Source organism: Pongo abelii, chromosome 11 (assembly GCF_028885655.2).
Source record: "Pongo abelii isolate AG06213 chromosome 11, NHGRI_mPonAbe1-v2.0_pri, whole genome shotgun sequence".
NCBI lineage: Eukaryota > Metazoa > Chordata > Mammalia > Primates > Hominidae > Pongo > Pongo abelii.
In genome coordinates this window covers 47,606,221-47,634,082 of record NC_071996.2, presented here as the reverse complement: position 1 = coordinate 47,634,082, position 27,862 = coordinate 47,606,221, and the positions used below count along the sequence as shown (strand labels likewise).

General features: G+C 35.8%; 1 long non-coding RNA gene across 1 annotated transcript; it reads left to right on the top strand.

Annotated features, from left to right (window-relative positions):
* Window positions 1-10,265: 10,265 nt before the first annotated feature.
* On the top strand, window positions 10,266-24,665 carry LOC129057872 (uncharacterized). Its single transcript, XR_008522652.2, has 2 exons — window positions 10,266-10,377; window positions 23,607-24,665. It is a non-coding gene; the product is annotated as an uncharacterized LOC129057872 (long non-coding RNA).
* The last annotated feature ends 3,197 nt before the right edge of the window (window positions 24,666-27,862 follow it).

The window sequence follows — 27,862 nt, the reverse complement described above, 5'->3', positions numbered from 1 at the left end:
CATCTCATAGACATTGTCTTATTAGTATTCAGAATTGTTCTGAAATGTAGGTAGAGATGATTATGTTGAACAGTGATGGAACTGCAGAGGAAAGGTGCACTCCCTTTGCTCTCCATTTGTTCTTGACTTGAAAAAGGCAGTAGAAAGTAAAGCTAATAGCTGAAATTGAAGCTGATAGGATGGAGAGTTTAATAGGCTTCTTTCCAATATTAATGTAAGATCCATGAGTCAGGGACCATATCTTGCTCTGTCATATCTCTAGATTTTAAGAAGAGTGTGCTATACATACAAATGGTTCACTAAATATTTTTCAAATGAATTGTTGGGATATGCATTGTTACACTTAATGTCATACATATGCTCTTGTCCTATTTAAATTATTTTACCATAATTGTAGAAAAATAGCTCTTCCTAAACAATTCAAATCAATTTTTTCCTAAACTTATAATTTTGCGTATTGAAAATATTGCATGTTGTTATTAAAAATTTTTTATTTTTGTTTTTTTACAGATGACTAACCTGAGGTTCAGGAAAGAAAGTTGAGGTAATTAGCCCAAAGCCTCTGATAAAGTAATTGGCAGGATTCAGTCTCTGGTTGTTACAGATTCTAAGTCCTAGTTATTTTCCCTGTAGTAGACTGCATTCCCATTTTATTATCATAAACTTTTTTATCTCTTAAAATGTGATATTTAAATGCAAATTCATTTTATTGAATAGTTTTGTTCAATTGAGTTGTCATTTATATATCATCATTGCAGCACTCATATTAGAACTCTTACCAATAGTGGATGTAGAGAAGAAAGGAAGAGATAATGAATAGATAACACATTTTAGGAAACATTTGTTGGTAAAGGCAATTCTCTGGAACTTTGCAGAAATTTGTATAAAGCCCAAAAATGTGGAAAGTTAGTACCTATAATTTCTGTAATTATAATCATCCTTCAATCCTATCCCATATAGCGAATCCACATGACCTAAAGAAGAAAAAAGGGTTTGAAGAAATGAGACTTAGATTTTGAATGATAAACAGACCTGAGAATTTCTCCAACTGGGTGAAATCATAAGCAAATGATTGGGAAAGGTGAGGAAGTGCCTCTCAATTCTACATAGCAGTGTGAGAAAGACATCCAAAATGATGGTAAATTGTTTCTTCTTCACATTCTAATAGACACAGTTTCTGTGAAGAAGCATAAAATATTTTTTCCTCCTGTAAAACACCTGTGTCTAGTAATTAATATGTATCATCCACTGTAATATGAATAAGGAGAAAATTCATAGCAGCAGGCTGATGAATCTTAGCAGACATTCTTTTATTCCATGACTATGTCTAATATAACACTTAAAAAGCTGTAATAACATTTAAAAAGTAGTATCTTCTGCTGCTCAGTAGAAATGTGGCAGAACATCTGTAAGCAGAAAAAATAAACATGAGCATAACTGATTTAGAAGATAAAACATAAAAACAAGGGTTTTCAAAGTCAAGTCAATGAAAATATTGATAACAAGTGATTTTGTACACACAGGTCAGATATTTTATGGATCTGGGAGCCACAGTTTTTTTTCGGGTAGGAAATAAATACTATTTCTAAAGACCCTCAGTCCTAAAAATGTCTGCATCTCTGTCACTTAATGTAAAAATGGCACATAACAGGTACCCAATAAATGCTTCTGGGAAATTGAACAAATGAATTGCAAAGTTCATAATGATGCAGTCCCTGGTTTAGTGAGTTTAATAGACTATAGAAATGTATTTGAACATCAGATCTGTACATCTAAGGTATTTTAGCTGGTAGAGCTGAGTAAACATCACACAGTAGTAATCTCTCATGCATATTTTAGTCGTTTGGATAATCTAAAAATACCAGTGCCTACCTCAAACCTCAGAGATTCTGATTCAATTGTTCCAGGATAGGAGGTGGGCATCAGTATTCTCAAAAGCTACCCAAATTATGGTACTGTGCATACCACTGGAATTAGACCAACGCTACCAATTTGGTGGTCATAAGTGTCACCTATAAGCAATAGATAGTCATCGTTGGGTGTCTATTTCCAGCAGAAACCTAAAGAGACTAAATATTTTAGTCATACTGACTCTAAAAGGATGCACACATTTTTAAGGCAGACTTAGTAAGATTCATCATCTAAGTCTACTAATTTTTTTAGCAAATATATATTGAGTGCCTAGTATGTGTAGGCAGTGTCCTGGCAATGGGAATACAGCAAACAGAAAGTTAGTCAAAGTCCCTACTATAATAAAAGAGAGATGATTTCACCTCATACCAAAGTATTCAAGTATGATTGAAGGGACTACTACCCTCTCCACCACCCCACCACCACCCCAAAAAAGAAAGCAGTGGCCAATGGGAATACATAACAGGAAGAGCCCCTAGATATAACAGCCCCTAGATTAGAGGCTCAGGATAGGTCCTGAAGGAAGACCTGAAATTGTAGGGACCAGTGGAGAGGGCATTGTTAGCCAAAGGGAATATGTATTAAAAAGACATAGCAAAGAGTTTTTGAGGTTGAGGAACTGTAGGTCATTGTGGTTGAAGCATAAAGAGTGAGGGGGCACATGGCTTTTAGCTGAAGCTGGTGAGGTATGTTTAGTCAGATCATGAGAATGGAGAGCTATTGTATTTAAGAGATTTAACTTCCTGAACAGTTGCCAAATTCTGTCCAATTTTCCAGTTTACACTATTTAACTCTCTCTCTACCCCGTCACTAACCTAATCAAAACTACGATATCTCTCTCCTAATTTCTCCTATTTATTCTCTTACTGAAACCAGCATAATCCTTTGAAAATAAACACAAATGTTATAATTTCATGCTACTGCTTGAAGTCTTACAATAATTTCTTACTGACAAGCAAAATATTTAGAGCTTATTATGGACTTTTGTCATCTGACCTCTCTCTCTCGCTCGGATCATCATGTCATCGCTTGCCACTCTTCCACCTTGCTGCAGCCATATTGAATTTCTTTCAATTGTTCCGATTTGCCAGACTTTCTCACACAGGTTTTCTCCTCTGCCTGCTTGTCATGTGTGATTTAACTTGCTTATCTGAAAACTTACTGTGTGGGTTTTTTTTTTGTCCCAACTAGACTATAAACCAATATGTATCCTAAACTCCTAGCATAGAACTGGTCCATATTTATTGAATTCACCTATAAGAGAAAGAATAATTGCACTTGAGATCCTATACTAAAAATTTCTGGGCTGGTCAAATGAATAAGCTTTTCTTCAATATTTTTAATGGAAAATTAAAGTTTTTAATAGCTCATGGCATATTTATTCCACATGTAGCAATAAATTAAAAAAATAAAAATGGCTTGTGATATGGTTGTGTTTAACAACTGATGGTCTCTTTCTGAGCTTCAGAGGAGATCAGAAACTGATGGGGTAAAGAGCAGGCACCACTCACACACTATGTGGGCATTGAAGTAGTCATTTACCACTTGCAACACTTAGCCACTTCCACAACTCTCTCTGACAAATCTTACCACAAAACCACATGCTCTTCCAATTGCTTGACAGAAGTTCAACTTAAAAAGGTTTCCTTCAGTGTAGATTTTCTTTGTTTCCAGTTAGTGATAGAAGTAAAGCCTATCACAACCTGTGTGGGCTCTGCATTCAAGATACTTTGTGACCCGAACAAAGGCCTAGGAGAGGCATGGAAAATGAAAATGGAACAGAGCAATCAGTATCCAGAAAATAGGACAACCCACATGGCCGTTCCCTGTAACACATGATCAGCCATTCTTAAAGAACCCAGATGACATGCTAGGTAGTTTCTTTTCCAAGGGGAATGATCTGGTAGGGGAAGCAAGACAATAATATTTGTTAAGTAGTAGCAGTGCTCAGAATTTTAGGTGTGAGATGATCTCATGTTTTGAGGTGGTTAGTTTGGAGGAAGATGGGAGCACATTTCTGCTAGCTGCTTAGCTGTGCAAAGAGATGAGACAGCAAACAAAGACAATGTTACTCTTTGAAAGGTGTCTGGCTCAAATAAGCAATGTAGTGTTAAAAGCAATTCTTCCTTTCCACAGGGATGAGCTTGCTGGAATATGGTTGTGAATCGGGGGAAATGTAGTCATAAAGAATGTGTAAGCCTGGTCAGAGAGTAGTTTCAGTTGAACAACCAGTTGCATTGGCTGACAGGTGTCCTGAATTCCCTGTCAGGTGTAACTAATGCGCTAAAGGCTGAAAACTCCTGTCCACCTCAGGTAACAGAGATAAGGCTACGATCAACTACCAGACTAGCTGAGAACTGTGGCTTAGAACCTGGTTAAGCCAAAGCATATTGCCTGAAAGGACTTCAGTGCTGTTAAGGCTAACATGGAAGGAATCATGGATAGAGTTGCCTTTATCAATTGTTCTCATTTGGGCCTTATTTATTTCTCAGCTGGGCCCTGGGTTTACTATGATTTTTCTACCTGCTGCATGGTTCTGGTGGCCCTGGTGCCTTATACCATGTCAGTCCTCTACTATAGCATGTCCCGCTTCTTATTCATCCTTCTCTCAGCTGAAATACTTGCATCTCACATGGACCTCTTTGCCATAGTTTTAAAGCAATGTCACTGAAAAATGAAGCTCCTCTAGCAAGGAACAGTGGGTTAAAAAAGTTTGGGGAAAGGAACAAGGAAGGAAAAGCTTAATACCACAGTTTCTGGAACAAGATTGGCTGGGTATATATCCTTAATAACTGTAGGATCATGTTATCTTCCATCTGACCTCAACCTTCTTATCTGTAAAATGGGTACAATAATAACAGCACTTACCTTGTTGGGTTGTTGTAAAGAGTGAGAAAATACAGGCAACATGCTGGCAACAGTGCTCAGTACAAAATAGGTTTCAATAAATCTTAGCTATTAATTACTGTTTTCTGACATTCCTCAAATCATCATGGCATTTTAATAGCTATCTATTCGTCCAATATGGGATAGGAAATCAGACCTCAAAGAAATAAATACATCCGGAAACTATGTAGCTTTTTCTTTGAACTGCCTATCATGTGACAAATGGTTAAAACTTCTGAAATACTGAATGTTCCACCACTTATAAATGGATTATTTACAGGATGCTCTTGTGCTATATAGAGCTAAGCCTCCAAAAATGACCTGAAGATAATAGCAATTATTGCTAAAGTCTAACTGAATTCATCTTGTCTCCCATCTTCCATGTGACTTTACAGTAGTTAAAAATTGATCTGTTTTAAAAATAACAATTGTATAATTTAGTTTTCTTAATTGGAGTAGCATTTTTTCCTCTTTACTCCCCTGCTTTACACTAACTCTTCTTCTCTCCCCTGCCTTACACTAACTCCTCTTCATACATGAAAGCATTCTATATGTGTATGATGAATGCATAATAGGTAACTAAGATATGCATGGCAAAAGGTAAATGATTTCTCTAATTAGGCTTAAATAAGACTGAATAATCAATGAAGATGGATAAAATAATCCTAACATTTTAATTATTTTGTTTTTACCAAGTTGCATACACAGTGAGATCTAAAATCATAATTCTGAAGTAAATCACATTTTAAAAATTACAGCTTCATTTTTGCATTGATATATTGTGCAAAGATTTTCAGTTTTTTGAATACAGATTGTGGAATCAAATCTTGCTTTCACCATTTACTGCATGATGTTGGGCAAATCACTTAAGTTCTTTGGATCTCAGTTACATCATAAGTTACATGAGGATAATAAGATTACTTCCCTTGGGGTTATTTTGAAGTTTCCAAGATTCCTCCTGTTATTAATGTCTAGCTTGTTACCACTGTGACTGGAAAAGGTATGTGATATTACTTTGACTTCCTTAAATGTATTAAAACTTGTTTGGGGGCCTCACATGTGATCTATTCTGGAGAATGTTTTATGTACACTTGATAGAATGCATATTTAATTGTTGTTGGGTGGATATTACAGAGCAGTTTTGAAAAGGAATTTATCTTAATAAAATGCTTAGAACAGTATCTCACATAGAACAAGAGCTATGTAAATGTGTGTTTGCTATTTAAAAATACAATAATCACATAGCAACAGTAAATTCCAGTAAGGTATGCCTTATATGGTAAAATAAGACAGGCTGATGCAATTGTCAATTTAAGTCTCCTAAGCTTTCAAGCTCAGAGTGCCAGAGGATGGCTGGCTGTTTTTGTATGTGTGCCTATCTTGGCTCTATCTTTAATACGGCAACTTTAGTTCACACTTTATTTAGCTAAATAAAAAATGTTTACACTTCCTTTAAGCCTGTTAGTCTTCCAGTCCTCTGGCAGCAGATACAAAAAAAATAACATCCTGCTTTGCATGGCCAAAGGTTGCACAGCTTCAAGAAAGTTGTACTAAATGTGTTTGAGGAAATACATGATAGGCTGCCCTTGCAAAGACTGCATGATGTTCCAGAGGAGTTTAGTCTTTACCTTTAGATTTCTATGCAGTTAGCTATTATCCTGAAACATTCCTGAACTCCCAGAGTGTAGCAAGCAGCTTCAGGAATTGGCAATGTTTATAAGCCCCAACTGAGTGTTTTCACTCCTTGATCTCCAATTCCAAAGGATCCATGTGGAGTTTGGGGACAAGTGGAATAATTTCAGTCTCTATTTGAAGTGGAAGCCTCATTGGCTGTTTTAACCTATGTATAGATTATAATTTCACAGAAGGAATATCTAAGAGGGTTGTACACAAACTAAAGACTCAATAGGTGTCTTATCCCAATATTTTCCCATTTTGTAGTTGTATAGCAGTACGAACAGTACTACTTTGAGTGTATTCATTAGGAACATAGAAATAATAAAATGCTTTCTCTGACCAAGCCCCAATTCTTTTCAAAATTTTTGAGAAGGAGAGAGGGAAAAAGGGCAGTTAGTTCTTTTAACAATAATTGTGTATTAAAACCATCCCCAAACACAATGTCTTATGACAGCTATTTCTCAGGCACAGCCTACAGGTCTTTATGGTTGGGCTGATCTTGGCTAGACTTGGTGTGATTTGGTTTCAAGGGTATGTTTGGCTCAGCTCTGTTCCACATGTCTCTGATCCTCTTTGGACCAAAAGTAGATATATACTTAAGACATGTTTTTCTCCTACCAAAATGCAGAAGGGTAAGAATACAAGCCCAACAATGCAAGCCCGTCTCAAGGCTCCCATACATTCGCCAAATATCTAATTTTTCAAAACAATTCAAAGATTGAGAAAGTACATTCTGCTCACCATGAGACCATGGAAATAAGTTAGGGGTGGGAGAAGGATGGTAGTGATAAGTAAGGAGTGAATACATGCCGAAAATGAATTTGAATAACTAGATGAACAAACCCATGGATAACTAACTGAATTTCCAAAGTAAAAGTATCAAGATGATTGTTTCCAGGGGCTTGATATTGGTTCAATTTGCCTTTAAGAAGTATAGATACATATACTTAGGGTTGTTTTGTTCAGGCAGAGAAGGGGAGTATCATCTCTCCATAAGGTCCTTGGCCCATATTCTCCTCACCTCTCTATAAACACTAAGTGCCAGAAAAGCACCCTTGGTTCATGCCTCAAGCCATATACATATAAAGGGAACAGTTTCTTCTCTTCTCTGAATAATTTCTGGCTTTTTCCTTTCAATCCTCTTCCTGTGAAACTATAATCCATATGACTATCAAAAATCACAAAGTTGCCAATCTAAAGCAAAAGTGTTCTTGAAATCTGTGAACCCAAAAAAAGTTTAATTATTACTATATAGACTGTAAATTGTGATTGTAGAGATTCAAGAATGAACAATACAGGAATTCCCCCTTCTCTTATGGAAGGTAAGTGTAGTTGGGAATATAAACAGGCTATTGTATAATACTGCATGGAAACTTCTGTGATAAGATGAGCAGAGCATGATAGATAATAGAAGAGAAGCTCTGCATCAAAGGAAGGAAGCTGAGGTTCTGCCTCTATAAAGTGAGACAAAGAGTGGAATATGTATGTGTGTGTGCATATCTGAGGCACTGCTGATACTGAGAAACCAGTTGTAAGGATAGGCCATGGTTCAGCAAGAGTGAAAGGCTTAAAATGATATTATGGAAGAAATTGAGTTACTAGTAATGGTAAGGTCTAGGGTATTACCTTGAGAGTGAGTGTCTGAGGAAAGGCAGAGGCCGAGGAATGAAGAGTCCAGGGAATCAGAAAGATCATCTATGACTCTGCAGATATCAACTTCCTCAGGAACTATGTTAGGAGTATTGCTGGAGAAAATATCAGCAAACTTAGAAATTAAAACTTTAAGCAATGAGAGAGAGTGGCCCAGCACATCTGTAAAGCTGCGAGTTGGGGGAGGAGTGAGTGGGCTTGTCTGATGATTTGAAACTGAAAGCTGGGTGTTTTCTTGGAGGAAAATGATGTAGTAGTTGAGCAAGGAAAACATGTACGCAACCTTCCTACTCAATAAGAGGAGAAGAGTGGGAGCAAAATCAGGCACCAATTGAGAGCGCGGAAGAGAAGAAAGTACCTGCAAGTGAGAATTATAAAGGGAATACTTTTTTAGAACAATAAGGTGAGGGGAATATTCGAAGAAGCAGATGAGGATTGATCTATGGGGAGGTGCACGGAAGACTGGCTATGAGTCAAAGAGGGCAAGGTGGAAGAGTGTTTAGGCATCAGGAAGGGGTAGAAATAGGAGCAGACATGCAGAGATGTGTGGAATAGAAGGCAGGGAATTAGAAATTGGCTTTATCATGGTAACGGACATAAACATCAATAAAGAGCATGAGTAGATTGATCCTCATGGCCTCAAGGCATAAAGTTGTGTTGAGCTTATCAGCGTGAGGGTAATGAAGGGTTGCAGGTCCTTCCAGGAGCACTCAGTGTTCTAGGCAACTTATAGACTCCATTCTGTGGAAGGCCAGGAAGAGGAGGAGAGGTTGGGAGCCAATTAATGGAAATTAAGCATAAGAAAAGTAGAGAGAGCCCACCACATTCTAAAAGAAAGCTGACTCAACTCTTTTCTGTTTAAAGAAAGCAACTCAAATCTCTTCTTCCTGATGAATCCAGGAGTCACAAAACCTATTTGTCTCTTTTGCTTCTAATTTTTCAACACTTTCAGTTTAGTGTGTTGGGTTATACATACCTATATTAACATAATCTACTCCATTACATGAATGTAATACAACACCTTGTTTGAGAGAGTCAAATACCTTGAGTTCAAAGTCTAGCCCTTTTAGTAACCAGAAACGTATTTAACTTTTTACGTCTCAGCCTTCATGCAAGTAAAAGTGAGATAATAATAGTACACAGCACATAGGACTGTTGGGAGAACTCTACTAGTAAGTTATATAAATACATACAATATCATAAGAGTTCTCAGACATTTTAATAGCCTAAAATACATTGTATATTTTCAAGAAGGAGGTGTATTATCTGAAAAATGACATTTGTATTAACACAGAAATGCATTTGAATTCTTACTAGTGATGTAATATTGGGCAAGTTACTTAATCTCTTAAAAAAATAGTTACATATATGAAATCTATTTTACAGAACTGATGGGAATAGAATGACCTAGAACAAAAGGCCAGATCTTCTTGTTTCATTTGTGAGTTGGCTTATTAGGAAATTTGTTACTTGATGATGGGTATTCTAACATATAAAACATATGTTTTAATTATCAAATAGCATAATATAATTTATTAATAAGTCTTATGACAGCTTGCACAGAACCCTCAGTGAGGGCACATGTGGCAATGGTGGTGTGTAAAACTAGTGACTAAACATCATTGCCTTAAATATCATTATCACAAATGCATTTATGGCTCAAATCATTCTTGTCTAAATTAGATGAGGTATAAATCATATCATTTCCTGTTTGGGGTCTTGCTCCAATGAAAAGAAAAAAAAATCTTTCTACTCTGAAACTCCCTCTTTTTCATACTCTCTGATCCTTCTACTTAGGTAGAAATGTCATAATAGGGAAATACATTTTTTTAATGGAAGTGAATTCACCTTATATCTGGATTAAATCCTTGTGAACTCTGGGATGAATGAGAGCTTTATTTCTCCCACGAGGGAATTATGTCCTAAAATTATCCACCAGTCTGTTTGCCTTACAGCCTCCTCTCCATCTCCTCTAACTGTCCCTGTGCTCTGAGCAGTGGCTCTGTTCTGCATTGCTTGAGTGCTTATGATGCCAATGCTATGGAAATATTTTCATATTTAGGAATCATGTGTTAAGGCTTTGAAGGCTCAAGAGTCTAGGGGATGTTTATGAGGCGCTATTTGACAGAACAATCAGCAATGGCCCCTAGTGCAATGGGACTGTAGAGAGTCTGTCCTTATTTTAGGACTGAAACTTCACCAACACTATACATTTGAAGAAGACTGGGACCTCTCTGAGCATTAGTCTGTGAGGTAACAGAAATAACTGTCATGACAAAAAAAATTGCTAAAAAATAACTCAAAGCTATTCTGAAGAAATAGTTTGCCTCTCTCAATAAAATAATCCTGAGAGGATTAGAGGTGAATCCTTTAAGGCCACAGATGTTTCTCACTATTATTATGGCTCTGTAATTCAACTATCATACTAGCAACTACACAAAGATGATTTGTAATATGGATAATATATATCTTTAGTGCTCAATAATCACATTTATTATCAGGTAATACATGATGTTATTTGTGCTTCATATTTTAAAATGGCATGTAAAGTAATGAGTAAAAGAATTCATCAGAAGTGTTGACAAGATTTTTAATTCATTGGTTTCCTTTGATATTTTTCTTAAATAGAATAAGTAAGCAATGTAACCCCTAAGTAAAACACATCTCAGTTTATGTTTATTTTGCTTTTTTATTGCACATTTGAAAATTAATAATTCAATGTTCTAATATTAGCTGTCATCTTAGCTGTGATAAAATTAATAATTCATCAAAATGATATCAAACAAATGGTGCCTTTTTTTGTTCTGAATGAGAAATAGTCCTCTCAGCTTTGAGAAACTACAATTGGTGAATTTATTTCTTTTATTTTGGGTCAACTAATATTTAATCATTTAAGCCATAATTTTAATGCTTTCATTTTAAATATAAAAATCTGCATACATCACAATTGATGCTAAGAAAACAACCTTCTTTTTGTTACAGTAGATTGTTCCTACCCTTGCTCATTTCTTGGCAGATAAGCCTTCTTCAGAAAAACCAAGAAAAGTCATGTTTTGGAAAAGTTAAATATAAATGAAATGATGCCTTTCATTCTGGCTGATGTTGTACTTGCACCTTTTCTAGGCTAGAATCCATTGTAAGTATGTCATTGGACTGATAGGTACAATAGTCAGAGACGCGGAACATTTTTTTCCTGAATAATATATTTCCTTGAATTCATTTAAATATATTTTAAGTTAAAATAATGTGTTCTTAAAGTTAAGTGTTTATTTTCAGTTTAAAATTGTGAGCTTAGAACACCCGCTTCCAAAAGTCTTTATATTTTTCTTCATTCTTTGACAGAATCTTTGTCTCTTTAATTATAGATATTGTTTTTGGGGTCCCAGGATTGGGAGTGGGAGTTATAATAAACCCATTTATTTAAATCCTTCCTGTTTCATTCCCATAATTTTTTCTTGGGTGAGCTAGCAGGAGATGATGGTAGTATAGAGCAAAGCATTGCTGCTTATATTAAGGCCCAAGTTCTCATCTCCACTCAGCCTGAGTTTGTGAACAACTTGTATAAAATAGGGGATTCGTAATATATCAAAGAATATTCAAGGTCCCACCGTAACATTCTATATCATAAATCTGGCAAATCTTCCTGAATCATAAGTCCAACATATTCAGGTATAGTAAGAAGTAAAAGTGTGTGTTATGGGTAAGTATGAAGGGTTACAATCCGCCTCTTCATTCTGAGTTCACTTATTTTTATTTTTATTTTTATGTTGAGAGAAAGGGTCTTACTCTTTCACCCAGGCTGGAGTGCAGTAGTGTGATCATAGCTCACTGTAACTTCAAACTTCCAGGCTCAAGGGATCCTCCCACATAGTTAGGACTACATGTGCATGCTATTATGCCTGGCTAATTTTCTTTTTTTGAGACAGGGTCTCACTATGTTGCCCAGTGGTCTTGAACACCTGACCTCAAGCAATCCTCTTGCCTTGGCCTCGCAAAGAACTGGAAATTATAAGCATGAGCTACCATGTCTGGCCTATGTATACTCTTTTTTGGTCTGTCGTTTTAACTTCAGCTTCCCCAATATCAATGTACATTAGTACCACCTGAGGTGCTTGTTCAAATGCAAAGTCCCAGTCCAATTTTAGAGATTCTGATTCAGTGAGACTAGCGTGGAGCCCCAAATTCACATTTCCAAATAAGCACCCAGACAATTTTAACACGAGTGGTCCACACAGGGTTATCATCTGTCCTGGCTTGACTAGATAGTCCCAGCATTGCTTCTAATACCAGTAGTAAATATACTATTAATAAGAGTGTTATTAGTGAAAGTGTTTTAGTGTAGATGATAAATAACATGGTCGCTTTACTCATAGACCACACTTTGAAGAACACATAGTCACTGCCTCTCAGTGAAGCATAAAGCCAGAGTTTGAAAGAAGTGTTTTGATGTTTGTACTAGAACTGGTTGTCAGGTTAATAAACTTTTGCAGTACGAAATGGTTGTCTTCTTCCTCTCCTCCCCTCCCCATGGTGATACAAGTGTCAAGTTTGCTGCATTCTTTTTTTTTTTAATGTATTCAAATTCTATTAGTTTGCATTTGGATTATTCAAGTGTGTACTTCAAAGTTCCTAGCATTCACACTAAAATATAGAGTTTTTCACTGAACCTGTAAACCTATAGAAATTTGTTTACTATTTTCTATATTTATCAGAGTTTACAGACTCTGATAAGTCTGTCAATGGGAGCAAAATAAAAGAGGACATATTAAAAGCAGAGAATTTGTGGTCTTCTATCTTTCCCTCCCACTTTTCACAAATTAAGTAGGTGTCTTCCCAGCAAAGAGAAGCAGTCCTAAATGTTTTCCCTTCTCATTGAATAGAATGTTTCATTACAATAACTCATTTGTCACACATTTTTGAGGATTCTATTTAATCAACCATTGAGTCCTCACTACGTGGAAGGTATATGTTGGGCTCTGAAGAAACCAAGAAAAGAAAACATGGTCTATTTCCTTGAGAAGACCATAATTTAGTATAAGACATAGACAGATAAACATTTCTTTAAATTGTAATGCACATTATAATAGAGTAATAGGCAAAATGCTATGAGAACACACAAGAAGATTGTTAACTCATTTAATTTTCATTCTAACAAATGAAGTAGTGTCTTTTTTCATAAATATCTGTGATGGAATATCTTATCAAAGAATACATTAACAACCAATTCCAGTTGAAGACTGTAGTGATGTATTATACAAATGTTTCATTCAACTCACATTTGTTGAATGAGGACCTACTATGTGCAAACCACTTTTCTTGGCAATGAAGAGAGTGGAAAGATCACATAAATTATGCTTCCTGCCCTCAGAAACCTAGAGATATGGTATATAATATAGAAGGTAGAAAGCGGCATATGTAAAAAGAACAGTTTTTACATATGATGTAAGACTTGAGACAAAGGCAATTTTCCTATTGGCTGGGAAAAGATAAGTATGACATTCTATAATATTGGTGATCATATTCTAGCTTAAACTTTAAAAATAAAAGCCCATAGATTTATCTGCGTATATTTTTATGTGACCATCAATTTTCTGTTCAAAATATTTACTCTTAGAAGTGTTCTGATGAAGAACGTGTTCATCTCTTCTCTGTCTTCTTGGGTTGTTTGTTAATTTGACAGACTGAAACATAGGAACCCCCTATTCAGGAATACAGTTTACTCAGGATTTCAGAAACCTCCTCAGATGTGACCACAATTTCTATCTCTAGGTTTCATGCATGTATTTTGCAATATGCCAATTTCTATTTACCCACACAATGCTTTCAAAACACTATTCAGTGTCAGGTGTGTTCTGTCATCTCACATTAGATGAAGCAAAAATGTGGGTAACACAGACCACAGATTTTGTGGATTTTTCTTGTGTATTTCCCTATCCATAGCTGGCCTTCATAGCTGGACCCATCAAGGCCTTCATAACTGGCCTTAATGTATTTCCTTACCCATAGCTGGCCTTCTTATATATATACTTCCCTACCCATAGCTGACCAACTTTCAATTATCTGGAAGTGATTTGAGGGATGAAGGAGTCTCAAGAATCTGAAATCAGGAACTATGGGAAAACAAACTTTTTCCTTAATAAACTATGTGGATGTCTATAGTATTTCAGGTATCTTGTTTCACACAGGAGCTTTAAAGATGAATAACACACATGTAAGCCAAGTAATTATAGTTCATTCTTAGGAACTACATTTCCAGTGACATTGCATTGAAAATTGAGCAAGATTCCAATTCAGCATCAAATATTCTCTAAGTTGTTTCTCTCCCTTCCAAGGCAGATAAATAAAAGCTAAAATGAGGAAAGAATCTTAATAAGGAATAATGCAATACGATTGAAAAACATTTGTCTTTTGAAGACGGGGACAATGTATACATATATTACATAGCCTATGTTCTTAGGAATATTATTTTAAAATATTTTCCATTATACCCTTAGGGTAAATATTATCAAAAATATTTGAAACTGATACATTAAATTTGCTAGGGAAATTTGAAAATTACAAACCTTTTGATCAGATTTTACCTCTTCCTATCAACCATATGCATTCATTGAGCTTTACTTTTTGTTAGTATCAACATTTATTGATTCACAAGATAAATATTGACATGACCTTGCCTTCACCTCAGTTTATATCTACTTCTTAATTCAATAAATCTAGAAACTGATCTGACAGCAGCCAATATTAGTTTAAAATCCTTAAAATAGCAGTTTTGCTGTAAGGTAATAATTCAGTATTTTATAGTTTCTGCCTCAAAGAAATAAAAAGGCAATGCAACTTGTCAATTAGATAAAACTATTTCTGTGCCATTTGGATTCAAATATAAGGATTCCACTTATGCCAAAGAACATCGCTACTTTAATGCCTATATATCTTCTAATCTCTGATGAAAAGTATTTGAAACACTTTATTCCATTTGCTGGTGGCAATTCAACACTGGTCTCTTGCTTTGATTCTAATTATAATTAAGCTACATAATTATGTTCTAAATGACTGATGCTTTCTGTTGGGCTTAGTTCCCTTTGGACTGAATTTTACCTGGAGATATAATAAATATATTCAACAGCTATACTGGACTTGAGAAGTTAAAGGCAATAATACATTTGTTACTTCACTTATTAGCTTGTTTTTATCTTTTCAAAGTCTAGTAGACATAAAACCATAGGTCAAGATTGCATATATTTGTACTATGGATAAACGAGGTAGGCTTAAGGGCCTAGTCATAACCAATGCAATATGCTCTACAATTTATTACTTTTTTAAGGCCACAGCACTCATTTTTTACTTATACTATTTCCCAGTGCTTTCGGGGATAGATGAAATACTCATACTTCAGAGCTCCATAATAAAATTTTGCAAAATGCTTTTTAAAAAAACTTAGATTTTCCATGTAAGTAACAAATAAAAATTGTGTTTGGAAAATGAGTTTTGAAAATAACTGATATGCAGTTATGGTCTAAAGAAATTGATTGTAATGTTAATATTAAAGTATATTTAATCAGATAGCTGTTTAGAGATTGAGTGTAAATATCATGAGAATAGCTGATGAGCTCAAAATAAAAATAAAAAGTTATGCACTTTTTTCACCAGTTAAAAGCATCCTACTATAGTACATTTCAAAGTATAACGTGAGACACGTTATTAATAATCTTAATAAATGTTTCGTCCTTGCTTAGGTTAGCTGAATCTAACCTAGGTGTAGACAAATTGTGCAAACTGACCAAACCATACAAGGAAGATACAAATACTTAAGGAAACACTGACATCTCACTTGAAATCACATTAGCAAACCTTATGGGTGCAAAGCTGATAATCCTTCCAATAAATTCTAAAGATTTTAAGGGCAGATCTCATATATTGTTTATATTCACATACTTACACATATGCATGAGTAATATGCCTCACATATATGTGGCTTTCAATAAATTCTTATGCTTACCATAACAAATTTATGCTAATGATTTTTATTCTACCTTAACTTGGTGTTATTTAATCAAATATTAACACTGGATTTAAAGAGTCTTAGTAAATACAGTAGTTAACTATGTCTTGATCATGAAATGACATTTTTTGCAACATAATATGAGAAAGCAGGCTCATAATGAAGAGCCATATAAGTAAGTACTAGAATTATAAGGTTAGAATTGGTTTTTTTGTTCACTGAATTTTAATCCCACTATTCTCACAACTTGTCATTTCTTCTTAGCCCATACTATTTCTTATCTATTCAAGCTCCATGATTGTGTGTTTATCACTGAATTTAGCACCACAAGAAATATTTATCATAATGTGCCTAACTGAAACAAAGAATTTATTTAGAAAACAAGGTATTTTGAGATGATCAAAATGCATTTCATAATAATTACGTATTGATATAAATTCTAATTGGACTTTATGATATTTGCTTTACCTTTCATACTACTACCTGAGATGATCAAAATGCATTTCATAATAATTATGTATTGATAAATTCTAATTGGACTTTATGATATTTGGTTTACCTTTCATACTACTACCGCATGTCCAAAGTGCTAAAAATAGTCCAAAGATATGCTTCATCTAATTATTCAGTGCCTTCTCTCTCATACATCTAAGAACCTAAACATCGTTAGAGAGAGACAGTTATTTCCAGAGAAATGGCATTTGAAATTCAGTGAAATGAATTCTCCTCTTACTTAGAATTCTTTATATTTTTTGTACTTAGTTTTGGTTAACAGAGAGTGCTGCTTACAGTATCTCTCATTTGTGTAAGTGAAAAATAACTATGTTTTTATTACTTAAAATATTACAAAAAGGGACAATATGCTAAAAATATGCAGTGAACAAATATCATCTGTACAGACTGGAAGAGAACCTTCATAAATTAACCTTATTAGTGCATTACTGTAAGCGAATGCCAAAAAAGCTCCTAATTTGCATTAAGATAGATTTTTCAGGTTGGCTGCATGATTTAATTAAAGAAAAGATTAAGAATCATTAAACAAGCTGCTCTACCTTGCAATAACAGAATTCATATCTGATTCAGGTTAACGAAAACACAGATGGTGATTCAGTAACTGTTGAGTTGCTGTAACAGAATGAAAATGATCCCATTAGTTCTCTGGAAATGTGAGGGAATTTGGAAATTAGTATGCAGATACATTGTATGGTGCTAGACAGCTTGGTCTGCTCGGATCATCGCTGATTATACTTTGTTTGGGTTGGCAACACTGAACTTAATAAATGAAAAAATGTTCCAGTATACCACAGTTGGAAACTGTTCAAGGTTGAAATAGGTGTGCAGGCTTTCAAAAGGAGAGAGTTAAGTAAACAAATGTCAATCAATTCAGAGCTGGCAACTTTTTTTCTTTCCTTTAAAGAATATGTCTGTTCTTGAGAAGCAAGTGTCATGAAAATGGAAACCCTTTACTGGATACATATGCCTGTGTGGTATTTATTGTTACAAAAGTATTTTAAATGCATAGTATCAGTTTGAGGGAGATGTGCAAGCATTTTAATAGTTTTCTTTCTGGCAAAAATAGAAAAATTCAGTCACTATGAGGATTATTATATTTTTCACAAAAGGAAATCAATATAATTCTGATGGAAAATATTATGACAGGATAAAAAAAAGTGTAAGTACAATGGCTATTGAAAGTTTAAAGGTGTCAATAAGGACCACAAAGTAATCCTCAAGGAGCCTTCTGGGAAAGAACAACTTAAACAAGTAGCATAGTCAATCATAGAAGCTGACAGAAATAGCCTTTGTGTCAAGCGCTCAACTACACATGCAGCCTCCGTTTTTAACACCTGGTTCATGCCATCGGTCTGAGTGCTGAGCATCTGACCCTTTGGAACGAGTTTCCGTGAGAGTGCAAAAGACCCAGATGGACAGAGGTCCTCAAAGGCAAACAGCAAATGACCCTATTCCGTTAACTTGTTACAATAAAGCAGACACAGTGACATGTGCTGTAAAGTCTATTTTGGTCATATAATTTTCCCCCCAACTAACTTAAAGGCCAGAACAATGATCATGTAAAAATGCTCAGGGGATTACAAGAAATATAAAGGTGAAGCATTCTAGATAAAAATGTTCCCTGTTTATTGTGTATTATAATCTTTCCAGAATGTATTGCACCAGGGACTTCATCCTACATAGGCAAACCACCTTGAAACGTAAGAAACATGAATTGACATCATATAATCTTGGACAACCCATACTACCAATGCGATAGTACTAATCTCATGGAAAATACAACCGCTTTTCAGGATTAGCACAAAAATGTTCTAAGCAGATTGCCTGACCGTAACTATTCATTTCATTAAACTTTTTAAAAAGAGATTTATATCACCATTTTTTTCTGAAAACTTACATACTAAAAATTATAGTCTACAATGCATAATAGCTTCAACACCTGGCAACATTTAAAAGGACCCATGTTGTTATAAACACGAATGTCTTAGTTACAAATGACATCCTCATAGTTCCTCAATTACAAGCCCTTTTTATGGCTCTTAAACTAGATCTCAAAGGAAATTATACTATTGAGAAGAAATGCTACAAAATACTTTCCACACAGTGCAGAATACAAACTCAGTATCTATAATTGTAAAGGCCTTGGTATACCTCCTTTCCTTTTAACCACAACTTTATTCTGTCTTCCTAAAAAATATATTTTAAAAATTTCCGGTTTCCCTGAGCACTGTATCAAGAAAAGACACTGGGTGTAGGAATTGTGCATGCAACATATGGTACTATTTTAAGTTGAGATGCTTAAGAAAGAAACTAGATCAAGTTGTTATTTGCCACTACAGTATAGTATTGTGTTGTTACAGATCTAGTGGAAGCCACCTTCACCCTAAATATGCAATGATCATTTTAGCTACGTTTAAACACGGTTATCTGAAGATTTGCATTCGTGCCCCTCTCCCAGTGTTCGACAATTATTTTAAGTAGACTTTCCCCCCCTTTTCTGATGTAAGATGCCTTTTTTTTTTTTTTGAAACGAAGTCTCTCTCTGTCACCCAAGCTGGAGTGCAGTGGCACGATCTCAGCTCACTGTAACCTTCGCCTCCCGGGTTCAAGCAATTCTCCTGCCTCAGCCTCCAGAGTAGCTGTGATTACATGCGTGTGCCACCATGCCTGGCTAATTGTTTTTTTTGTTTTTTTTGGTTTTTTTTTTTTTTGTATTTTTAGTACAGACGGTGTTTCACCATATTGGCCAGGCTGGTCTTGAACTCCTGACCTTGTGATCCACCCACCTCAGCCTCCCAAAATGCTGGGATTATAGGCATGAGCCACTGCGCCCGGCCAATATGCCAATTTTATTCATTATCTTCAAGTCTGAACATTATCTGGAAAGATTTGAAGCCAGTGGAATAGAAATGTTGGAAAGAGTTATTATACATGGCTATCTTTTTATGCTATTTAAAATTACTTAACCCATTTTCTTTAAAACAAGAGCCTATGCTGTGGCAAATTGGTAGTTACTTTTTTATTATTGTGAAAGCTGTTTATAGGTGTTGCAATATTAGCTCTGCAATGACTTGGAGAAAAGTTGATCCATAAAAATGAAAGCATAAGAAAGAAATAAACAGTAGGCACTTTTAGTTTATCTCACCATAGGATTCTTTATTATAAAATATTAATTCCTGGTGAATGTAACTTTTTCACTTCACAGAATCAAACAAATATTTAACCACATTTTTAGGTAAGTTTTTCTATATGATGTGGGTAAATACACATCTCAAATTTTGCAAAGTTATTTTTAAAGGCGATTAATATTAAAATATCTTAAATATACTGATATCAAATAAGTAAAGAATGAAAGTTTGGTATTGCTCTTAGTTGATGTCCATTTACTTCTCATTCCTTGAGCCAATGTTTTAAAGTTACTTACTACATTCCATATCATGCATTAACAAATGTCACAAGGTTTACATTATTTGTATCACCATGTTATTAGTCTCATTTCACAGATTATGAGATTGGAATTTAAGTAATTTACCAAAGTTGTCATAGAGAAACAGGATTTGATCACAACACTTATGTTGCCAAATTCAGTAGACATTAACCCTAACCGATGCAACTGTTGCAATCCTTACTATACTGATTGAAAATAACCATTTAGTGCCGAATAATGCAAGTAAGGGGCAGTTTTGTATTCAATTTGTACTGTGTCAAATTGATTTCAATTTGTTGGTTTGTTGCTTTGCAAATGTGTTTTTTAACTTGTTTCTTACATGTGGTCTATTTTTCTAACAATTTAGATTTAAGTATTAATCTTGCCACTGAACCCAGGATGGAGAATGAATATCTCTGCCACAGGCATTAAAGCTGTACTAAAGAGGAACCAAAATCTCTGCTGCAGAAAGCCTTTGTTTATTTATTTCATAACCAATAAATTAAGAAATGTACTTATCAGCCAGGCATGGTGGCTCATGCCTGTAATTCCAACATTTTGAAGTCCAAGGTGCGCAGATTGGTCGAGCCCGGGAGTTTAAGACCAGCCTGGTTTGTCTCTACTAAAAATACAAAAATTAGCCACGTGTGGTGGCACTCATCTATAGTTTCAACTACTTGGGAGGCTGAGGTGGGAGGATCACCTGAGCCAGGGAGGTCGAAGCTGCATTGAACTGAGATTGCACCACTGCACTGCAGCCTAGGCAACAGAACAAGACCAGGTCTCAACCAAACAAACAAACAAAAAAACTTTATTTATCATTCACATATCTGAACGATTACTTCCATGGAATGGTGGGGAAGAGTTCTTCTCTACCCCAAATTCCTGGAAGAAAGCCAAGGATCTCTTCAGAGCAAAGAAGATCATGAGTGACTAATTATTCAGCAGCCAAGTTAAACAGCTTACCTGCCCTCAAAGAATAGAGCCACTCTTCTCCATGTCTGCTTAAAGCTGGCCTACTCTTTAAGGAAAGGGACTCCATCCACTGCAGAGGGAGAGTTTAAAAAGAAAATGGCGGGGGAGAGAACATGTACAAATAAATTATACTGTCTGTATTAGAAAAATGGGAGCAGGGAAGAGAAGAGGCTTAATGGAAAAAGAAGCAAAATCTAAGTGAAAACAAAAGTGAGTCATAATAATAAAGCTGAAAGGATGGAGGAGGAAGAGGTTGTGAGATGAAAACTGGGGAAATTCTGATGATCAGTATGCCAAAATTAAATTATCATGAACCCAGGGTTGTCTTTTCTTTCTCTTTCTCTCCAATCGACATCCTACCCCTTTCCCTTATTTTCTCATGGAAATAAAGTATAGGCACTCCTTTACTGACAGAGTTCTCATGTAATCTCCCAGCCTATAACTCAGGCTTGGTGGATGTGGCATGACAGCATCACCATTAGGTCAATGCTACTGTACAATAGACAAGAAATGGCAATGAAAAAAAATAATACTTATAACCCGACCACATGAAGGGTAGACCAAGCAAGTCCCTGTGAAATCAGTGAATGTCTAAACTATCAATAAAGTTATACAAATAAGTTGATACTTTTGTTATTTGGGTCTCCTTGTCCTTTGTAACTATAATTCCATCTGAGATCAAAACAAGGATTTTAATATAAAATAACAAGGCAAATCTAGCAAATGTGAGATTATTATTTTCTTTATGCATCTATTTTAGGTTCTCTCCATGTATAGGATTCCACGGGGCCAACCGAGGCTTCAACAGTCCTATCTCCTGCTGTATCACATATCTTTTTACGTATTTCTTGATCAACAGCTCCTGGCTGCCACAATTTGCTTCAACCTAGAGAACCCAACAGAATCCATAGAAGCAATTTTTCAGTGACGATAAGATTGGTTACAGTCTTACAGCCTAATGCTATGCTAATTGCTTTGCCAAACATACTGGTCGGGTTGTGTAAATGTGACATGAAAATAATAAAACATGAACGAGCTAAAGATGAAAGACAATATGGAATTAAACTTAGAGCAATACTTACCTTAAAATGTTATCGTAAGAATTAACACATAAAGCATTAAGCATTTAACACAGATTAGCTGTCGTTACAGATTTTATTTGTGAAATGTGTAGACATAGCTACATGGTAGTAGGAATTTCATGTGGATCAGTATGTTAAAATTTTAAAACATGCGTTTTCTTCTTTTTCTCTCCCATAGGCAACCCATTTTTCTCTATCTTCCAAAAATACATCAGAGTGGCAAATTGAGAATGTTTGAAATGTCATAAAATGGTCATATTCTCTTTAGCTTGCTTTGTAAGTCGAAAGAAAGAGGTGAATTTAACTGGTATACGACTGTTTTAGAAGATAAGATGTCTGAATTAGTCATATTCCTGGTATGAGATTAGAGATAGAATTCACTTTCAGCAAACTCTGAATAAATCCATTCAAACCATTAGTTTCATCATTAGGTTCACCTTATTGTGTATCATGGCAATAAAAATATGGAGCATTAAAATAAAATTGGGGAAATTAGAAAAGTACTTCCTAGAGATATCCTTTGAGTTGGTGAAAAATCCTTGTAAGTTCATGGGAAACTTATAAATCCAAGAGACAGCTAAAGAAAGAATCAGCAACAACCAGTGACAGCTCTAGTTAATAAAGAATGCAACTGTATGTGTGTCCTAAAGATTTATAGAGGATTTTGGCAACATGATCATGGTGCTTTCACGTGGGATGTCTCCTACTAGTGCAAGGTGCTTTAAGACTAGGGCAATTTATTCTGCTACATATAGTGAAATGTTGTATGAATTGATAGATTTTTAAAGGAAGATTGAAAGAGGTAAATTAAGTTGTCCAAGGCCATGCACATGATCTAACAGCACAGTTCATTGTCCATGGTAGGTACCCAGTAAGTACTGATTGATTAAGTGAACTATCACCCATGCTTTAAAATGCCTCAAGGGGCCTAATATCAAGAAAATGCAATTCCTGTCCTAAAAAATAAGGAATATAAATTAATGAAAAGTAAGAAAAATGAAATCAGATTTTTTTTCATACAGGCTTGTTCTAGGAATTATAGCATATAGCATCTCAGAATTTTAAAATCTTACTTGAACCTAAATATAATCTGCTGCCACTCAATTGTTTTGTAAACAGAGGGCCCCAGACAGGTTTAGTGGATTTTTGAAAGTCCTGGGGAATTAGTACATTCACACATTATTTTTATGGAGTAAATGGTCTATATTTTAGTATAATAATTCAGATGAAAACAAAAACTTTAGTTACGTGGCCAGATTAGGAATTTAAAAGAACAGTTTGGTGGAAGACACCTAGACATAATGATATCAAGTCCCAAATTGAATGTGAGATTGGCCACTCTGAAAAAACCTTTAAAGTGGATATCCAGGACCCAATTACCTTACTCACCTTCTCTTTGAGATTCAAAACAGGAGTTCAAAATTTAGAGAGTATTTTACAGTGCTTTTATTAAGAGAGCTACTGAACTGCTCTTACTCTATTACAGGAATTGGGTTGAATGTGCTGCCTCATGCCTAGTAAGAAGAGCTTATTTAAATGAAGATTATTCCTTTGGAAGACCCAGACACTGATGCCTGGCCCATTGCTGATGACATTAAGGAGGGCTGTGACTCCAAGAAAAACGTTATGTCTGTTGAGTAACTGCATTCACCTTCAGCCATAAGAAGGGGTGGCTGTTTGGGATTGGACCCATACTTCTAGGGTTGACTGGATAAAGGATGTAACTAAGCCCCATGTGCCAGATGTGGGCCAAATGAAGACAGCCCACCTGCAACCTTTTGGATTCATGCTGAAGAAGACTTCCTGACAGGGCAAAACGGACTCCAATAAAAAGATCCTGGGAGGATTCGACCACAGCAAAACCAGGGACTGAGGAGTAGCGGCATCCATGCCATGGAATTGTGTCAGAAGGACTCAACAGGGCAGGAAGAATTCATAACAGTGCCTGTGAGATGAGTTGGCTTTATAAGTCTGCCAGCCAGAGGGTCTTAATGCCGATATATACTGGTACTTTCCACATGTCTTATGGAGAAGAAGAAATGGACAGCAGATGAAATCTACAAGGAAGTCCACACTGCCCTGCCCTCTCCCACTGCTCCGCTTTCTCCTACTGCCCAAGTAGACCCTGGCTTAGGGAAAGGGAGAAGATTTAAAGCTACATCAAGTTAGGAATCAGGATCATTACAAGCAATGTTATATTTTCCGAATTGAGACTGGGCTTGTAAATTGAAGCTACCAGAGGACTCTCATTACCAGTGAATGCCCAGAAAGGAAATGGGCCTGCTGGTGCTTCCTCTAGTAACTAAGAAATACTTTCTCTGACTAAATAAGTTTTTTTTTAAAAAAAAAACAGTTGCAGCCAAAAAAAAAAGAGAGAGAGTTTTATTTTGCTGTATTCCAAAAATACTGCGTGAGCTGATAGAATTTTTCGCTAATGCAGATGCTTATGCTACAGCAAATATGTGTCACATTGTTGATAAAAACAGTAATAATAAGCTATAAAATATTTCCAAAATAATTCAGTAAAATTTGTTATGAGACTGCACACCTATTTCCAGGTTCTTACATCCCTTTAACCAGTAGAAAATGAAATTTCTACAGATTATTTAAATTAAGAACAGTGATTTTTAACCAGGGTGATTTTGTTCCCAGGGGATATTGGCAATATTGGGAGACATTTTTGGTTATCATGACTGGGAGTTGTTGCTGGCATCTAGTGGGTAGAAACAAGGGATGCTGCTAAATATCCTATCCTGTAGTGCATGGAACAATCCCCCTCATAACAAAGAATTAGTCCAAATTGTCAATGGCTTTGTGATTGAGAAACCCTAAGTTAGAGGCATAGATAAGTATTATAAGTAAGCCAGCAAGGCTGAGAAAAGATAGCATACAGAGCTTGCAGATTTAACAAATGAAACCTGAATAGTCTACGGACTGTCTTCCTACCTTCTCACTGGCTACTCCTTGTCAGTTTCATCTTCTAGCACTTTCTTCTCTGATTGACTGATTCCTAGAATGCTCCAGGGCTCAAGGAAGCCTTTTCCACTCCTGTCTCCCTAGGTGGCATCATCTTTTAACCACTTTCGGTCTGTTTGTCAGTTTGTAATGTGAAGAGGCTAGATCAGATAATCACCATGGCTCTTTCCACCTCTTGCATTGCAAGATTATATTTTCCTTAAAAAAAAAAAAAAGAAATCCACAAAATGGGAGAAAAAAAAGTAAGGCAAATACAAAATAGCTAGGTGTTTAGTAAATGTGTTTAGTAAGGTGTTTAGTAAGGTGTTTAGTAAATGTTTGTAATGTGAAAGAATAAAATACTTCCCACTGTTTTGGGGGGACTACCTTCTATGTTTATTTCTAGGTGATGCAGTGCTGTTTTTTCTGAGACATAAGGAAAGTTCCTTTTCTTCAACTCCACCATTTTCCTAAGCAAGTAGAGTTATTTGACTGTAAGCTCAGCTCTAAAGTATTGGCAATTGGGGAAGGTCGGTCAGTAAAATCACTGCTCCCATGATATTTTTTTTCTTGAATGACCTATCTTTTTAATAAAAGTGGCTTGGTAAAATTGAGTTATATGGTCTGTCAATAGATAGTTACTGTTCAGTTTAGGGAGGAAAAGAATGTGGAAGATGAGTGCAAAGGGAAAGTCAAGGTTAAATCTAAACAGTTTCTGACTTTACATAAAATCTACTAAAAGCCTCTTCTGTGTACCTCCACTTTTTGCCTGCTTTATTAGATATGTAGGAAAATTTATGACTCTTCTTCTACTTGAAAGATACTATTTTATTAGAAAGTTTATCACATGAAGAAAGATCCAAACTATTTAATGCCTAAATATCCATTCTGACAAAGTGAGGAAGTACTTTTGATTTGAAATATTCTTGACAGGGATCAATGTTATCAAAACGTCTCTTGTAATTTTAGAATTAAAATTCAGTGTTTGATAAATTGAACTTATTCCATAGAGGTAACAAGTATAAAAACATTTTCTGATTCCAGAATGTAAATTTTGCACAAGTTTATTGCCAGTCTCAAATAGACTATGATCATTTCAATCAAATCAGCTTTGAAAAATGCAGGGCCTCCTTTGCTAATTTCCTTTTATACAGAGCCCCCTTTCCTGTCATCCTTTTTTTAATTTATATTTTGATGTGTCTTGTATTCCTAACTGGTTGACTAGAAACATGAAATCTACTAACTATATGATGTTATCCTGAATTGCTACAGTTCTGCATATATGCTAGGTCTACAGTGTACAGCCCCTGGGTCTTTCATTCTATCAATAACATTAATTTTTTGTTTTTTCTTATGTTCTCTGTTACTTCATATTAGAAGTATATTGGCAAATTACTGACTTGCACCATTCCAGTCAGATCACACATAACACAGCACAATTCAGCAGGAGTGATCATAAAAACAGAATTATCTCTCAACCTGGGAGGCTTGCCCTTCCTTGTAAAGGTTGAAATAAATACATGGAAGCTCACACTAATAATGCTCCTCACAGCTTACCAGACTGTAAATACAACACAACTTCAGTAAAGGCAAACTGATGGGCATTTTTGAGGAGTAGACTGAAAGGAAGCTAGTAAGCAGATGTAAGTAAAATAATGCTTGCCTGCAAAACCCATACTGAGGAAGTGCCATAATACACAGGCCTTAAAAATGCAAGCATTATCCAATCGCTAAAGTACTGTAAGATTAACCACTTAGATTTAAAAAGGAGAATGCATCTTTTTCTTGCTTATATTTCAATGTTCCTTGGAAAGAGAGCATTTACAAACATTCATTTTTCTTAATAAGATCGTGCTTTCCTAAAAACCTCATTAATTCTAACATAAGTTTAGACGGGACCTGAGGGTAAAGACAGCAGAGTAAAAGTGAAACACAACATCTCTTTTATACCTCCCTCTTGCCCCAAGAAAGAAAGAAGAAAAACACAGCCACCACGACTACCTCAACAGTAATATAAACAGGTAAGCAGCAACATGGTGGCCAAGAACAGAAACAGGAGAGTCTGGTGTGGTTTGTATTTTTTCTGGGGTGCTAAGCCTTCCCTCTCCTTACCTAGTGATATAGCTTGTATATTTGTCCCTACCCAGATCTCATGTTGAGATGTAATCCCCAATGTCAGAGTTGGGGCCTGAAGGGAGGTGTTGGATCCTGGGGGCAGAGGATCCCTCATGAATAGCTTGGGCCATCCCCTTGGTGATGAGAGAGCTCTTGCTCTGAGTTCTTGTGAGATCTGGTTGTTTAAAAGTGTGTGGCACTTCCCCCGGCACACCCCTGCCATGCATATGCCTTGTTCCTCTCTCTCTTCCTCCTGCTTTTGCCATGTGATGTGCAAGTTCCCTTTTCACCTTCTGACATGAGTAAACGCTCCTGGAGGCCTCCCCAGAAGCCCAGCGATATTGGCACTACACTTCCTGTACAGCCAGCAGAACCACGAACCAGGTAAACCTTTTTTCTTTATAAATTACCTAGAGCCAGTTATTTCTTTATAGCAATGCAAGAACAGCCTAATACACATAGGTAGAGTGCTGGAGATGTAATGTGAATGAGCCATAATTTAAAGAAAACCATTGACTGAGAGAGAAGCATACTGAGAAAGTGAATAATTGCCTGGGGGGTGAATTGCAGAAAGGCTGTTTGGAGAAGGTTATATCTACTGTGGCAAGGTCTAAGGGAAAAGATAGAACCCATTATAAAGACTGAGTTTGGGGAGAGGTGGTAAAAACAGAG